Source organism: Macrotis lagotis, chromosome 4 (genome assembly GCF_037893015.1).
Source record: "Macrotis lagotis isolate mMagLag1 chromosome 4, bilby.v1.9.chrom.fasta, whole genome shotgun sequence".
Lineage (NCBI taxonomy): Eukaryota > Metazoa > Chordata > Mammalia > Peramelemorphia > Peramelidae > Macrotis > Macrotis lagotis.
The window spans coordinates 251,970,393-251,986,215 of NC_133661.1; the positions used below are offsets into that span (position 1 = coordinate 251,970,393).

General features: G+C 35.5%; 1 protein-coding gene across 8 annotated transcripts in view; it reads left to right on the forward strand.

The window, feature by feature from the left end:
* The window catches only part of NUMB (NUMB endocytic adaptor protein), a 202,942-nt gene that overhangs the window by 78,656 nt on the left and 108,463 nt on the right, over positions 1–15,823 (forward strand). The gene's annotated exons all lie outside the window — the stretch shown is intronic.

Consider the following 15,823-nt stretch of genomic DNA (forward strand, 5'->3'; position numbering starts at 1 on the left):
CTCTAGAGGAAAATGGGAGGCTGGTGACTTGTTACAGCATCCCCTTACTCAAATCCAGTTTACTTGCTTATCATAGCATCACTTCCCTGATGTTATAGTCTTCTTGGAGAATGAATGACAAACATCATCATCATCATCATGGGATGGTTTCTTAGAATTGCTCTTTTTTTTGTTTTTGTCTTTTTTGGGGTTTTTGGGCAAGGCAATGGGGGTTAAGTTTAAGTGACTTGCCCAAAATCACACAGCTAGGTAATTAAGTGTCTGATGCTGGATTTGAACTCAGGTCCTCTTGATTCCAGGGCTGGTACTCTATCCACTGTGTCATCTTGCTGCCCCAGAATTGTTCTTTTTGAAAAATATTTTATGAACACTTATTATTGCTTATACTGTGCTGGCAATGCAAAGAAAGAAGAGAGTCTCTGCTTTTTCACACACTTACATATTTAGAAGAGAACCCAAGGCATTGCAGTGATCAGTAAAGTCTTATTTGAAGCAGTGCCTGAGGAAGGAGGGAAGCCATTGCCGAAATATGGAGGGTTTAGTATAGCTAGTAGGCTAATAGATATAGATACAGATATAGAAGAGAAGATAAATGGAAGAGTAATATAATAATGAAAATGTAGGTGGGAACCAGATTATAGAAAGTTTTAAATGCCAGAGAAATAGATATTTTTATCCTAGGGAAAACAGGGAGCTATTAAGGAAATTTGAATAGGAGAATGATAGGATCAGATCTATGTTTTAAGAATATCAGTTTGGCAGTCATGTTGAGAAGTACCTTCTAGAACAAATGGTAATTATTGGAATAAGAATTTTAGTTTAGTTGTGATTTCTGGTTTCATTTTTCTTTTGCAACAATGCAGGAGCTCTTGCTTACAAAAACCTTTATTAAATATTAATTATACATTGATTTTTCTTTTTTTATCCTCAAGATAGTATGAAATAAGGTATTATTAAACTTTTTCTACTTGTTAACTATAACTAGGTATGTCTAGAATAGTGCTTGATACATTGTTGTTGCTATTCAGTGTTGTGTCTGACTGTTGTGATCCTATTTGAAGTTTTCTTGACTAAGATATTGGAATAGTTTGCCATTTCCTTCTCTAATTATGGCCCTATACCCTAGGGCTAATAAATGTCTGAGGCCACATTTGAACTCAAATCTTTCTGACTCTTGATCTGGTTATCTATCCACTGGGCCACCTATCTGCTTCAAAACAAGAATAAACTGCTTAATTTTAAAAAAAATAGGGAGATGATGCTGTACCCTTCAGGGTTAATGGAGAAAGTCTAATTAGCCAAGATCTTCCTTCCTTCCTTGATTCCTTCTTTTCTTCCTTTCTTCTTCCCTCCCTCCCTAAAACCTGAGAGTCTTCCCTTCCCAGATTGATTTATTCATTTTGTTTTTGATTAGGGAGAGTAGACAGTCTTTGCCTTATTTTTTTTTCTGATTTTTACCTTAATCACTGAAGGAATTTGCTTCAGTTTAATCAGGTGTGTCTAATCTGTGGCCTCTAGGTGGAGGCACAGTTTTTTGTGCTCATTGATGGTGTAGGTTGCATGGTATTCATGAATGGATTTCGAATTCTATATTTGGCCCTTGACTGATTTTTATTGGGCAATGCTACTTCAAAGAGCTAAAAGGTCAGACATCCTGGTGTAACTGAAATCTTACTTAAGATGAGCCTTGAGATGAACAAACTGTGACTTGCCCAGAGTCGCACAACTAGTAAGAGTCTGAGGCTGAATTTGAACCCAGGTCTTCCTTCCCCCTTCCCCCCAGCTGCCCTCTGGCACATTATAGGTACTTGATGATAAAAGTTCATTGAATTAAATTGCTGCAGCTTCTTAATTCTTGAATGTTTGAAAGTAGAGGTGAGCAAAATATCCATACCTTGGATTGAATGTCTTTCCATCATGGCTTGAAAGATTTTCACTTTTATTCTCCTGAGGGACAAAAGTTAGTTCTTCAGGTACTACAAGTCAATAAATACTTATTATAAAAGTACTTAGTATGGGCCAGACTCTGTGCTGAGTACTTGAAGTTCCTAAAGAAGGCCCAGTTGATTTATGGCTTTGCTTCCCAGCCCATGAACTTTGCTTTCATTTCCATGAGTGGCTGAACTTGATTCTTTGACTAGAAGATGCATGTAGCTTCATTGACTAAGAGACTTTCCAAGTACAATGAATAGAGAAGGAGGTACAAATTTTTAACTTTCAATTCTCTGGGCTTCAATTTTCTTATTTATTAAATGGGGATAATAGTACCTATGTTACCTAATTCTCTTGGGATTTGAGAGTTTTATAGGAATGATAGATGTATTACTACCTAATGCCAATGAACTAAATTCTCCTCTTTCTTGTATATTCCATATTTGTTGAGAAACCATTATCTGATATTTGGGGGAAAGAAGGGGAATTTTTACAGCTACTAAAATGTTTTTTTAACATTGTTTAAAAAAACTGTCATTTTGTTGAAAACATTTTAAAAATGTATTGCTATTCCTGCTTAGTTTAACGTTTTCTTGATGATTCAGTCACCATTATAACCGTTCATTATTGGGTTGGGCTATAATACAAAAGTTTTCCTGTCTTCTCTCTTATTATTGCCTACTCCTACTGTCAGTTGGCCTGCCTCTTTTAGTCCTCTACCTTCTAATTTTTTTAAAAAAGTTATTTTTATCTTCTGTGGTAGGGGAAATGAGCTTACAAAGTAGTTAGATCTTTATATAAACTGAGAGTCAGAAAATTCTGAATATATGGATCTTCCGTGATTTTTCTCTTCTATTTTACATCTTCTTTTCTTTTTCCTCTTCTTCCTTCCCCCTCTCTTCTTTCTCTGCCTCTTCCTTCTCCTTTTCTTCTCCTCTCTTCCCACTTGCTTGTTCCAGATGGTGTAGATTGTCAGAAATCTGACCTATTTAAGATGATGCCATTTGTGCATGAATGACTCAAACGTCATCCGGACCTGGTGTTTGAATCTCTGGCCAATATTACATCTCCTGGAGTCTTCTGGCTATCTCCACTTGGGCTCTGCTGGTGTCTGTAGCCTGATGAAAACTAAATTTATCTTTACCCTCTAGGCTTCATTTCATTTCCTTTTATTCTATTTCCTCTCCTCTTTAATTTCATAGGCATTTATTAGGCACCTACCCTGAACTGTAGAAGGTCATGTGACTTGCCCACATTCAGATAGCTAGTAATTGCCAGAGGTGAATTCAAACTCGGGACTTTCCTACTCCAAGTTTATGTCAGCTCTAGTGCTTTACACAAATTAGGGAGTTGCATCATTCACTTTAGCAATTTGAAGGAAGGTTATTTGTGTGAGGTTGTGGGCTTGATGCAGGGAAAAGATGTAGAGAATTGTGAATGTAGCAGAAGCAAAATCTGTTAACTGGGTAGAGGTCCTGTTCTTGAGATTCTTTCTCCCTTGGACACTGTTAATTGTATCCTGTCTCCCCTTGAACCTGTTGTCTCTTATCCTCCATTTCCACCTTGACTTAACTTTGGTCTGGACACTGGTAGGCAGGAAATAATGTGTTAAAATTAGACATCTTGAGACTGGAAGGACCAGCGCATAGATTGCCATTGGAAGTTACCTGCTACAGGATGAAAGACCACACCCCAAACACCACCCTTTGTCCAGCCTACAATGGAGAGGTGCATAACAGGAAGCACTGTCCCTTCAAGTGCTCTTGCTTCTCCCACCCTCCCATCCAGAAGAATGGGCTTTCCTCTGGTTCTTCCTGTAACCACATGGAGCTCCATGGGCTTCATTATGTGGCCGGGTTAACTCAAGCCTTATGGCTGCCTGCCTTTCTCTCTCTCTCTCTCTCTCTCTCTCTCTCTCTCTCTCTCTCTCTCTCTCTCTCTCTCTCTCTCTATGGTTTCCACATGGTCTTCTCTTTAAACTCTTCTTAACTTTTCTATCATTTTCTTTCTTATGTGTTGTAACTTCTTTTAATAAATCTTTATCTTCTTTCCACACCTGCATTCCCAGGTCTGAATTGTGATTCTTCACAGGCAGTATCAAACTCAAATTGTAAATGAATTCAGGAAGGCCCAAGTTCAAATTCAACTTCAGATACTAGCTAGTGATGTGACCTTGATCAAGTTACTTAACTTAGTCTTTACCTCAATTTCCCAACTGTTAAATGGGGTTATCCACCTTCAGTTTAGTTGGTAGAAACAAATGAAATATTTGTAAAGTAATTGGCACATAATGCACTTATTCCCTTCCTTTCTCTTTTAAATAAGAAGTTGTGATCAGTTTATATTACCCATTTCATCTCCTATATTTAGAGTCAAAAGGTACAAGATAAATCAGCCTCTGTACCAGGGAAGGAAATAGGAGAAAACCCTGGCACAGGCATTTTCCATCACAAGTCTTTTAGATTGTTCTTGGTCACCTAAAGTTAGATTTATTTAAGGATATCCTAAACATCTAATGGAGACCTCAGGATAGACTATGGCAAGGGAAGTATGCTTCAAATCTACAGGTCTGTACCCTAATTGGAGAGGTGAAATGGCATCTCTCACTCTCTCTCTGAAATCTTAGTAGTATTTTTTCCAATTACACGTAGAGATAGTTTTAAGCATTCATTTTTGTAACATTTTCTCCTTTTCCTCCCTCCTCCCTCCCCAATATAGGAATCTGATATAGATTATGCATGTACAATCTTGTTAATCATATTTCTATATTAGTTATGCTGGGAAAGAGAAATCAGAACAAAGGGGAAGACCATGAGAAAAAAAAACAAAAAATATTTTTAAGTGAAAATGGTATGCTTTGATTTACATTCAAACTCCATAGTTCTTGCTCTGAATGTGGATGACATTTTCCATTACAAGTCTTTGATCACCATTGTTGGAAAGAGCTAACATACTATTATAGTTGCAGTTTGCTGTGTATAATATTCTCCTGGTTGCACTCACTTCACTCAGCATCAGTTCTTGTACTCTTTCTAGGTTTTTTTCTTTCTGCTAATTGGGGCATATGAAAGATCTTGCCTCAAGTATACAAGTGCTCTGGGGCTATGAAATTATAATTGGAAATCAGAGAGACTTTTTCTTCTGTCCTTTGGGGTTTAAAAAGAGGAGGGGTGCCAGGCAATTAATTTTCTGGTTCTCATTTTTGTTGTTTGTGGCACAGAATTATTTGCTGTGAGGATTTGTATTAATTTTTTGACATAAGTTGTCAACAGAGAAGAGTTGTATACAAAAATTGGCACCTATACCAAAAATAACTATGTTCTAGGGCTTAAAAACCTTTACTCAAATGCAGAAAGGCAGAAATAATAAATACTTCTCACAACATGATGCAATAAAAATTACATGTAATAAAGGGTCATGGAAATAGAAACTAAAAGCTAATTGGAAATTAAATAACTTAATTTTAAATAATGAATGAATCAAAAATAAAGCATAGAAAAAATCAATAATTATATCCAAGAAAATGATGATGAGACATCATACCAAAATTTATGGGATGTAGCCAAGGCAGTTTTGAGGGGAAACTTTATATCTCTAAATGCTTATATGAATAAAATAGAGAAAGAGGAGATCAATGAATTGGGTATGCAACTAAAAAAAGCTAGGAAAAGAACAAATTAAAGATCCCCAATTAAATACCAAATTAGAAATTCTTAAAATCAAGGGAGAGATTAAGAAAATTGAAAGAAAAAAAACCATTGAGCTATTAAATAAAACTAAGAGTTTTATTGAAAAAAAATAAAATAAACCTTTGGTTAATCTGATTTTTAAAAAAAGACAACTAAATTACCAGTATCAAAAATGAAAAGGGTGAACTAACCACCAATGAGGAGGAAATTAAAGGGATAATTCAGAGCTACTTTGCCCAACAATATGCCAATAAAGTTGATAAACAAATGAAATGATGAATAATTACAAAATGCAAACTACCCAGATTAACAGAAGAGGAAATAGCATACTTAATAAATCACTCTATTTCAGAAAAAGAAATTGAAGACACAATGAATAAAACTCCCTTAGAAAAAGTCTCCAGTCCAGATGGATTTTTAAGTGAATTCTACCATACATTTAAGGAAAATTAATTCCTATTCCACAAACTATTTTTAAAAATAGTAGTTCTACCAAATTCCTTTTATAACACCAAGATGGTGCTGATACCCAAATAAGGAAGAACCAAAACAGACAAAGAAAATTGTAATCTCCCTAATGAATATTGATGCAAAAACCCTAGATAAAATTTTAGTAATGAGATTACAGCAAGTTATTACTAGGATAATACACCATGATCAGGTAGAATTTATATCAGATAAGACAGGGATGGTTAGGAAAATATTCAACATAATTGAACATATCAATAGGAAAACCAACAGAAATCATGATTAGCTCAATAGATGCTGAAAAAGCCTTTGATAAAATACAACATCCATTCCTATCAAAACACTAGAGAGTTTAGGAATAAATGGAGTTTTCCTTAAAATAATAAGTAGTATCTATCTAAAACTATTAACAAATAATATATGCAATGGGGATAAACACAGAGTATTTCCAATAAGACCAGGGGTGAAACAAGGATATCTATTATCACCATTACTATTCAATATAGTTTTAGAAATGTTAGTTCTATCAAAAAGAGAAGAAAAAGAAATTGAAGGAATTAGAATAGGCAACGAGGAAGCAAAACTTTCTTTGCAGATGAAAAGATGGTATACTTAGAGAACCCAAGTAAATCATCTAAAAAAACTCCTTGAAATAATTAACAAATTCAGCAAAGTAGCAGGATATAAAATAAAGTCACATAAATCATCAGCATTTCTATATATGAACAACAATGTCCAAGAGCAAGATATAGAAAGAGAAATTCCATTTAAAGTAACTGTAGTCAACATTAAATACTTGGGAATCTACCTCCCAAGACAGACTCAGAAACTGTATGAACACAATTATAAAGCATGTCTCACACAAATAAAGACAGATCTAAACAATTGGAAAAATGTCAGTTGTTCCTGGTTAGGTTGAAGTAATATAATAAAAGTGACAATTCTATCCAAATTAAATTACTTATTCAGTGCCATTCCAATCAAACTACTAAATAATTATTTTACCAAGTTCGAAAAAACAAAGAAATTCATCTGGAGCAGCAAAAGGTCAAGAATAGCAAGGGAATTGAGGGGAAAAAATGTAAAGGAAGGTGGTCTACCTCTACTAGATCTAAAACTATACTATAAAGCAGCAGTCATCATAACTGCCAATGGTACTGGTTAAGAAATAGAGCAGTGGATCAGTGGATTGGGATGGGTTCAAAAGAAACAGCAGTAAATGATTACAGTAAACTACTGTTTGATAAACCCAAAGACGTTAACTTATGAGATAAGAACTCATTATTCGACAAAAATTATTGGGAAAACTGGAAAATAGCATAGCAAAAACTGGAAATGACTTTAATAAAACACTATAAAGTATTTTACACCATTATCTTATTTAGGTTCTTCAGGTTTTCAGTTTGGAAGGGAACATAGAGATAATTTGAGCCTGATAACAGCTTTTGAAGTAGGTGGTAGAGAAGTTATCTCCATAAGAAGAAACTGAGGCACAGCCATCTTTCTTAGGGTCACACAGGTAGTAACAAGTCATAATTCAGATTTGAATCTTCTGACTTGAAATTCATCATTTTTTCTCTACATCATGCTTTCTTCTTTTGACACGTATAAGCCAAGAATGTATATTCTTATGCTAAATTTGAAGAGCTGAATCTGTCCAGGATTTGCCCCTAGGTGATAGATTATTTTTGCCACAGCTGTTCTTGGGATGTGTAGGATCTGTCTGTTATAATCAATGAAAAATACTTTACAAGCACTTCCTAAATACAGTATCTTGGACTAAAAGCTGGGAAGAAAGATAGAAAATTGAAGACAATGGATTCACATTCTAATGGAGGAATTAACACAGAATGTTTTACTTGCCAGTCAGATTGAAAAATACAATTTTCTTTAAGATACAGTAGGAAAGTCAGTGTTAATTCATCTTCCTTTATATCACTTCTGATAAAATCAGTTTCTGATGTTGAACCATTTGACAGAACCAAATACTTTAGTGATTAGATTTTTTTTTCTTTTTTTAACTGTCTTCAGTTAGTTGTCAATGAGCACCTAGGGAGCATTTGCCAAACTGCTTCTCCTTAGGGATTTTATTTTTCAAGATGATGGCTTTGGGTAACTAGACTAGAAATATGCCAGAGGCCCATGGGCATGGGGCTACTCCCAGGGCTCTTGGTTAACTTGCTGATTGATCAGCAATTGATTTTGGACATGTTGAGGAAAGGTGAATCCCTTCTTACTTTTGACTGTTTTTTTTAAGCTTTTAAATTTATTTATTTTTGAATTTTACAATTTTCCCCCTAATCTTGCTTCCCTCCCTCCCCCAGAAGGCAGTCTGTTAGTCTTTACATTGTTTCCACACTATACCTTGATCTAAGTTGAATGTGTTGAGAGAAATCATATCTTTAAGGAAAAAACAATATAAGAGATGGCAAAATTACATAATAAGATAATGTGTTTTTTTAATTAAAGTGTTTGGTCTGTGTTCAAACTCCACAATTCTTTCTCTTGATACAGATTGTGTATTCTCTATCACAGATAACCTTAAATTGTCCCTGATTGTTGAACTGATGAAATGAGCAAGATCATTAAGATTGATCAACACTCTCATGTTGCTGTTATGGTGTGCAGTGGCTCATCTTGCTCAGCATCAGTACATGCAGGTCTTTCCAGGCTTCTCTGAATTCCCATCCCTCCTGGTTTCTAAAAGAACAATAGGGTTTCATAGCATATATATATATATATATATATTACATTACAATTTGTTCAGTCATTCCCCAATTGATAAACATTCACTCAGTTTCCAATTCTTTGCCTCCACAAACAGAGCTGCTATGAATATTTTTGTACAAGTGATGTTTTTATTTTATTTTATTTTTTTTAGTTTTTGCCCAAGGCCACACAGCTAGGAAATTATTAAGTGTCTGAGGGCGGATTTGAACTCAGATACTTCTGACTCCAGGGCTGGTACTCTATGCACTGTACCACCTAGTCTCCCCACAAGTGATGTTTTTATCCTTTTTCATGATCTCTTCAGGGTATAGACCCAGTAGTGGTATTGCTGGATCAAAGGGTATGCACATTTTTATTGCCCTTTGGGTGTAATTCCAAATTGTTCTCCAGAAAGGTTGGATGAGTTCACAGCTCCACCAACAATGTATTAGTGTCGCAGATTTCCTGCATCCCTTCCAACATTGATCAATTACCCTTTCTGGTCATATTGGTCAGTCTGAGAGGTGTAAGATGGTACCTCAGAGATGCTTTAATTTGCATTTCTCTAATCAGTAATGGTTTAGAGCAATTTTTCGTATGACTGGGGGGGATTGCTTTGATTTCCTCATCTATAAATTGTTTCTGCATATCCTTTGACTGTCAATTGGGATGGCTTGTTTTTTTTTTTTTTATAAATTTGACTCTGTTCTCTATATATTTTAGAAACGAGTCCTTTGTCAAAAATATTGGTTGTAAATATTGTTTCCCAATTTACTACAGTTCTTTTGATCTTGGTTAGTGGTTTTATTTGTGTAAAAGCTTTTTGATTTAATGTAATCAAAATTATCTAGTTTTGTTTTTAATGATGCTCTCCATCTCTTCCTTGGTCTGGTTTCTTGTTCTAATGCCTTGCTCAGAGTGGTTGCTTAAATAGTGCTTGTGGAACTGGGTGAATGAAGTACTCAGGTAGTACTTGGAGAGAAATCATCTAGTAGCTTTGGAAGTTCAGAATTAGGTTCACATTAGTGCCCAGGTTCACTGTCTGACAGTGAAACTTCTCTTAAAGCATCTTATTTGTAGATAGAGTGCTGGCCTGGAGTCAAGAGGAACTGAGTTCAAATATGGCCTCAGAGACCCCATTGCTTTAAATAAAACCTTTTTTTTTTTTTTTTAAAGCATCTTATTTATGCCTACACAAAACTTGATTCTGGAATTAGCTCCCTTTTTACTGTTGCTTATTTTCTTACTTGCCAATTTCTGGTATTTTTTTCCAGTGACATTTTTCTCCTTTTTACTTCCCATCTAAACCACACTCATTCTTTTCTGACTCTCCAGATTCTCACACCTTCGCCTCCTACTCTGGCAGATGCTGGGAAGGAAAAAAATAAATGAAAAAAGGAGACGGGCATTCTCAGCAATTCTGCCCTTTAGTATCAAGATGTTCCTTGCTAAAATCAGAGTGGGGCAATACTGTCATCTTGAGTTTTAAGAAATCCTCCCCTTGCAGTTTCATTTTATTATACCAAAAAGTGATTAAAAATGGATATTAGACTAAATATTCCTAATCTCCTAGCTCTCTTCCTATTGATATTCCAGATCTGTAGATTCCTCTGAGGTGATTACTAACTACACACACACACACACACACACACACACTTACTTTTGAAAGAAAGAAAGTGCTCTTGGAAAGGATGTGAGGGAAAGACAGCTGAAATGTCTGTATTAGAGGGGAGGAAAAGTAAAGTAGAGCAAATGATGAGGGATTTCCAGTGACTGATTCAGATTCATGACCTAGAAGAAAAAGCATCTTGGTCAACTGACCAGTCCAAAGAAAATTAGAGAATTTGAGAATTGGAAGGGACTCAAGAGGCTATATCCACAAAGAAGGAATTCCCAATAAACAGCATTTTTCTAATGAGGGTAGATAATTTTTTAATCTGTAAAAGGTTGTAAACCCAAAAGAGGCATTTGCAGTTGAATTATAATTATAGTTGCCTAATAGTTTACTTGAATGGCAATCTGCCAATATACTGGGTGAAATTTGGTTTGAATATAAAATAGAGGGCTATTACTTTGAAAAGATGGCCCTTCAGTATTTAACTTAACGTGAATTGAAGTAGCACTTCTTCAGTCCTCAAAATTCCCTCTTGGTTCAGGTAAAACAGAACAAATATTCACAGGTACCCCAGTGTATGAAATGCTGATTTCTCATTTCTTGTATCAAAAGAGCTAAAATAAGAAAAGCTTCATATTTTCGAATCAATAAAGGGGTCCCACTGTTAAAGTGGATGGATGAAAGGGAAGACAGTTAAATAATGAAGAGGGAGCTGATAGTGATGAAGCCAGCTATGCTTGTTGGTGAATAGTACTTAAGGATAAAGGTGCTATTAATATGTTTTTGAATCATTTGCTATTAGTTAATTTATATATGAAACTATTTACTAAAGTAAACTAGGATCCCTAGGTGGCTAACTTGATTACTCCTTCTTTGCAATTAACTATTGTATAATCTTCAAAGGAGCATCACATGAAATTAGCAATAGATAATCATTGCAGCAATAGATAATCATTGCAGCTTTAATTTTTTCGAGCCAAAAGAATTTTTTTTTTTTTTGTGAGGCAATGGGGTTAAAGTGACTTGGGACAGCTAGGTAATTATTAAGTGTCTGAGGTCATAATTGAACTCAGTTCCTCCTGACTCCAGGGCTGGTACTCTATCCACTGCACCACCTACCTGCCCCCCAAATAATATTTTTCTTTTTTTTAAAGACTTTATTTCTTTGTTTGTTTGTTCATTTCATTTATTTATTTATTTATTTATTTACTTACTTACTTACTTATTTATTTATTTGCAATTTCCCCCAATCTTACTTCCCTCTGCCCACCCCCCACAGAAGGCAATTTGCTAGTCTTTACATTGTTTCCATGGTATACATTGATCCAAATTGAATGTGATGAGAGAGAAATCATATCCTTAAAGAAGAAACATAAAGTATAAGAGATAGCAAGATCAGACAATAAGATACCAGTTTTTTTTCCTAAATTAAAGGGAATAGTCCTTGGATGTTGTTTACACTCCACAGTTCTTTCTCTGGATATAGATGGTATTCTCCACTCTGGATATAGATGGTATTCTCCATTGCAGAGAGCCCCAAATTGTCCCTGATTGTTGCACTGATGGAATGACTGAGTCCATCAAGGTTGATTATCACCCCCATGTTGCTGTTAGGGTGTACAGTGTTTTTCTGGTTCTGCTCATCTCCTTCAGCATCAGTTCATGCAAATCCCTCCAGGCTTCCCTGAATTCCCAAACCCTCCTGGTTTCTAACAGAACAATAGTGTTCCATGGCATACATATGCCACAGTTTGCTAAGCCATTCCCCAGTTGAAGGACATTTACTAATTTCTAATTCTTTGCCACCACAAACAGGGCTGCTGTAAATATTTTTGTACAAGTGATATTTTTACCATTTTTCATCATCTCTTCAGGGTATAGTAGTGGTATTGGTGGATCAAAGGGTATGCACACTTTTGTTGCCCTTTGGGTGTAGTTCCAAATTTCTCTCCAGAAAGGTTGGATGAGTTTACAGCTCCACCAACAATGTAATAGTGTCCCAGATTTCCCACAACCTTTCCAACAATGATCATTATCATTTCTGGTCATATTGGCCAGTCTGAGAGGTGTGAGGTGGTACTTCAGAGAAGCTTTCATTTGCATTTCTCTAATAAGTAATGATTTAGAGTAATTTTTCATATGACTATGGATTGCTTCCCCCAAATAATCTTAATGGAATCTTTTGCTGGTAAGTGACCCAAGCCAGGAGGACTGCTTTCTCTAAGGATAATTTAATATTGAGGAATGGATTACTAAGAGAAATTGTAGAGACTTTTGAAACATGACAAATAATTATTTTTCTAGGATTAGTTAAGTTTAAGGCAAGGATTAAGACCTCATGTCTTCTTAGGTTCCTTTGTCAAGCCCCATGATTCTTAAAGAAGAGGGAATATTTTTTTCCTGGTACATTTGCACTATAACATAGTTTCCTTTTCTTTTAGGCAGCACTCCTAAACCTGACCATTCATCTTATGAATGTGAGCAGTTGTTTACAAAGGCGACTAGGGAAGGTAACAATATAGTACAGAAAATTGATTACAAAACACTAGTATTAGTGGGTTAGATACATTTATCTTCACATAAAGACTGACTTGGAAGTTCCAGAAACACAGGATAATTTTTTATTTATCTTTTAACCCTATTCACAATAGGCACTAAATAATATACTTATTGAATTGATGAATAACAAATTTATTTTCTATGAGACATTGTAACTAGTGCAGATACACCCTAGTATGTTGGACCAGATGTAGATGATTGCTTACATGAAAAGGACTCACAAAATGGTTACCTGAGATGGTGGTGGTAAATTTACCTCAATTAGTACTTTGGAATGACTATCCATGGTTAGGATCATAATACTGACCTGGACAAGATCTCAGTGCAGTCTAGTCCAGCCTCCTCATCGTACAGATAAAAAAAATCTGAGGCTTAGGAATGCTGGGAAGTATCAAAAGGTAGAATTTGAACCCAGGTCCTCTGGCTCCAGGGCTATTGTTTTATCTAGTGTCTGTCAGGCTGAGCCAGCTTGCCCCCATCTTGTATCCAAGTGTTCTTTCTCTCCCAATGCTATTTCTGCCTTCTCCCTTCCCCACTTTTTTTTTTTTTTAGGTTTTTGCAAGGCAAATGGGGTTAAGTGGCTTGCCCAAGGCCACACAGCTAGGTAATTATTAAGTGCCTGAGACCAGATTTGAACCCAGGTACTCCTGACTCCAAGGCTGGTGCTTTATCCACTGTGCCACCTAGCCGCCCCCCTTCCCCATTTACTTGATTGAAATGTGGGCTTATTAATCAAATCTAGTTGCATCTGTAAAAAGGCAGAATTAAGTTTTTCGTGGTCAAGGAGGAAAACACTAGATTTCTGTCTTGAACTGCAGATTTTTATGTCTGGAGTCCACCTATTAGTATCCCTGATAGAAGATTTGTATAATGACAACAATAGACAATCCCATGAATCCCTTCTTAAAATGTTTATGGCTTATCTTTGAATTTTATCCAGTTTGGTTTTCTTCTGTATATAATTCTAAAGTCTAGATATATTTTGTATTTCTGTGGCAAACTCTATTGACGATGTCCTTTCAGTAGAGGAAATAAAGGAAATATTTATAAATTAATCAAACATTTATTAATTTCCTTCTATAGGCAAAATATTTGCTCCTGTGTGGAAAAAAATAGAATCCTCACAACATTAGACAGGGCAGGGTTGGGCACTTCTTTTCTTATGCCCACATTTCTGAAGTTACTAACTGTTCTCTGGTAATCATTTCTACAGGTGCAGAGGACAGTAATAATTCAGAGAGAGAGAGGAGAGCATTTGTGTATGCATGCATTCTGTATGAAATTCAAAATTCCTTGAGGGCAAAATCTAACTTTTTCTTACTTTGAATCATGGCATAGTCTGTCACTTATATTCAAATAATTAGTGGATCAGTGACCTCATTAAGAATATTGCAGGCATCTGTCCCTGTCCTGCCCAACTCATCCATGGTCTCCCTTAAGTCAACTATAGAATATCCAAACACTATGCCATATTTTCTTTTGCTGTCCTCAGTAAAATATATAATCTATCTACATGCAGCATTCTTTTTTTCTGCTCCTGTGATACTATTTTTTTCAACCATATATCATTTTGACAATATTCTTTGAGGGTTTTTCTTTCGGTAGTTCATGGTGGGTTATGTTCTGCTCATACCCACTGTGCATCATTCCATTGCCATTTGAGTGATGTATTTTTTTTTTAAGTTCTTCAGAGTGGAGTGGTTCATATTGGGACTTTTGCTTATGGCACATAGGCCAGAAGCTTTATGAATGTAAGGATGTTTACATTTGCCATTTTATCCCTAGCATCAGTAGGCATTTAATAAATGTTGGCTGATTGATTTATATAACAGTTCTTATAATATTAAAAAGCTTTGCTTATAATAGTCACATAGTAAATATTTATAAATTGACTTGAATGAATGGGAATGAAAAGGAAGGATTAGTGAAAGATATTATAAAGGAAGAATAGAGAATTTACTTGCTGTATGTATGAAGGAAATGATTATAAGATTAATTAGCCTTTTAGATGAATATAAATAAAAAATGGAATGGATTTCCTTATTTAGTAGTGAATTCCATTCCATTGGAACTGTTTAAGCAAAAGCTGCGGTAAATATGTCAAGGATGTTGAATTTTTATATAATATTTGTGTTGATAGCTTCAATTTGTTTTCACTAAGCTAGCAGGTTACCTCTAAGAGGAAGCTTCTTGCATCATAAAGCTTACCACTCTATTTCCTCATTAGTCAAAATTTTTTGCTGAATTTAGGTACTTGATAGTTCAGGGAGAGACCTTACTGAACCTTAACAGAAAACTGAAGTGTCAATTTCAAATTTTGAGAGTATTGTGTCATAGGACCATAGCTTGTCAAATTTGTGTTTGTTTTTCTTGAATGTTTGTTTATTTTATCAGTCTGATCTTCTTTCCCTTAAGTTTTGAGTATCAGCCTTCTTGAATATACCACTTCTTTGAAATAATAGGAATACCTTTTCCACTTGTCATATTTAACTCCTAACAAAATAAGAAATTTAACTTAAGCCCCCTTGGTGCAGATACCAAGGCTCTTACTTTACCTTATCACTTGGCATGTCTCCCATTTCTCTTGAGTTAGGCATAGACTGCCTTTTTGTTCTGTAACCATTGAGTATCCTCTGCTTTTGTTCTGACAAGTCAGAGTTGAGATTTTGCTTCAGCCTTGCTTACTATAGCTTCCATCACCTTATGGACCTCTACCCTGACACATTTGATCAGAAAATGTGGTCACCGTGGTAATCACTTTTAGAGAAAAATGATAGCAGTTGGGCTCCCCTCCTCTCCCCCTTCCCAATAGTCTCACTAGTCTTTAGACATAGAATAATGGAAATTAAGC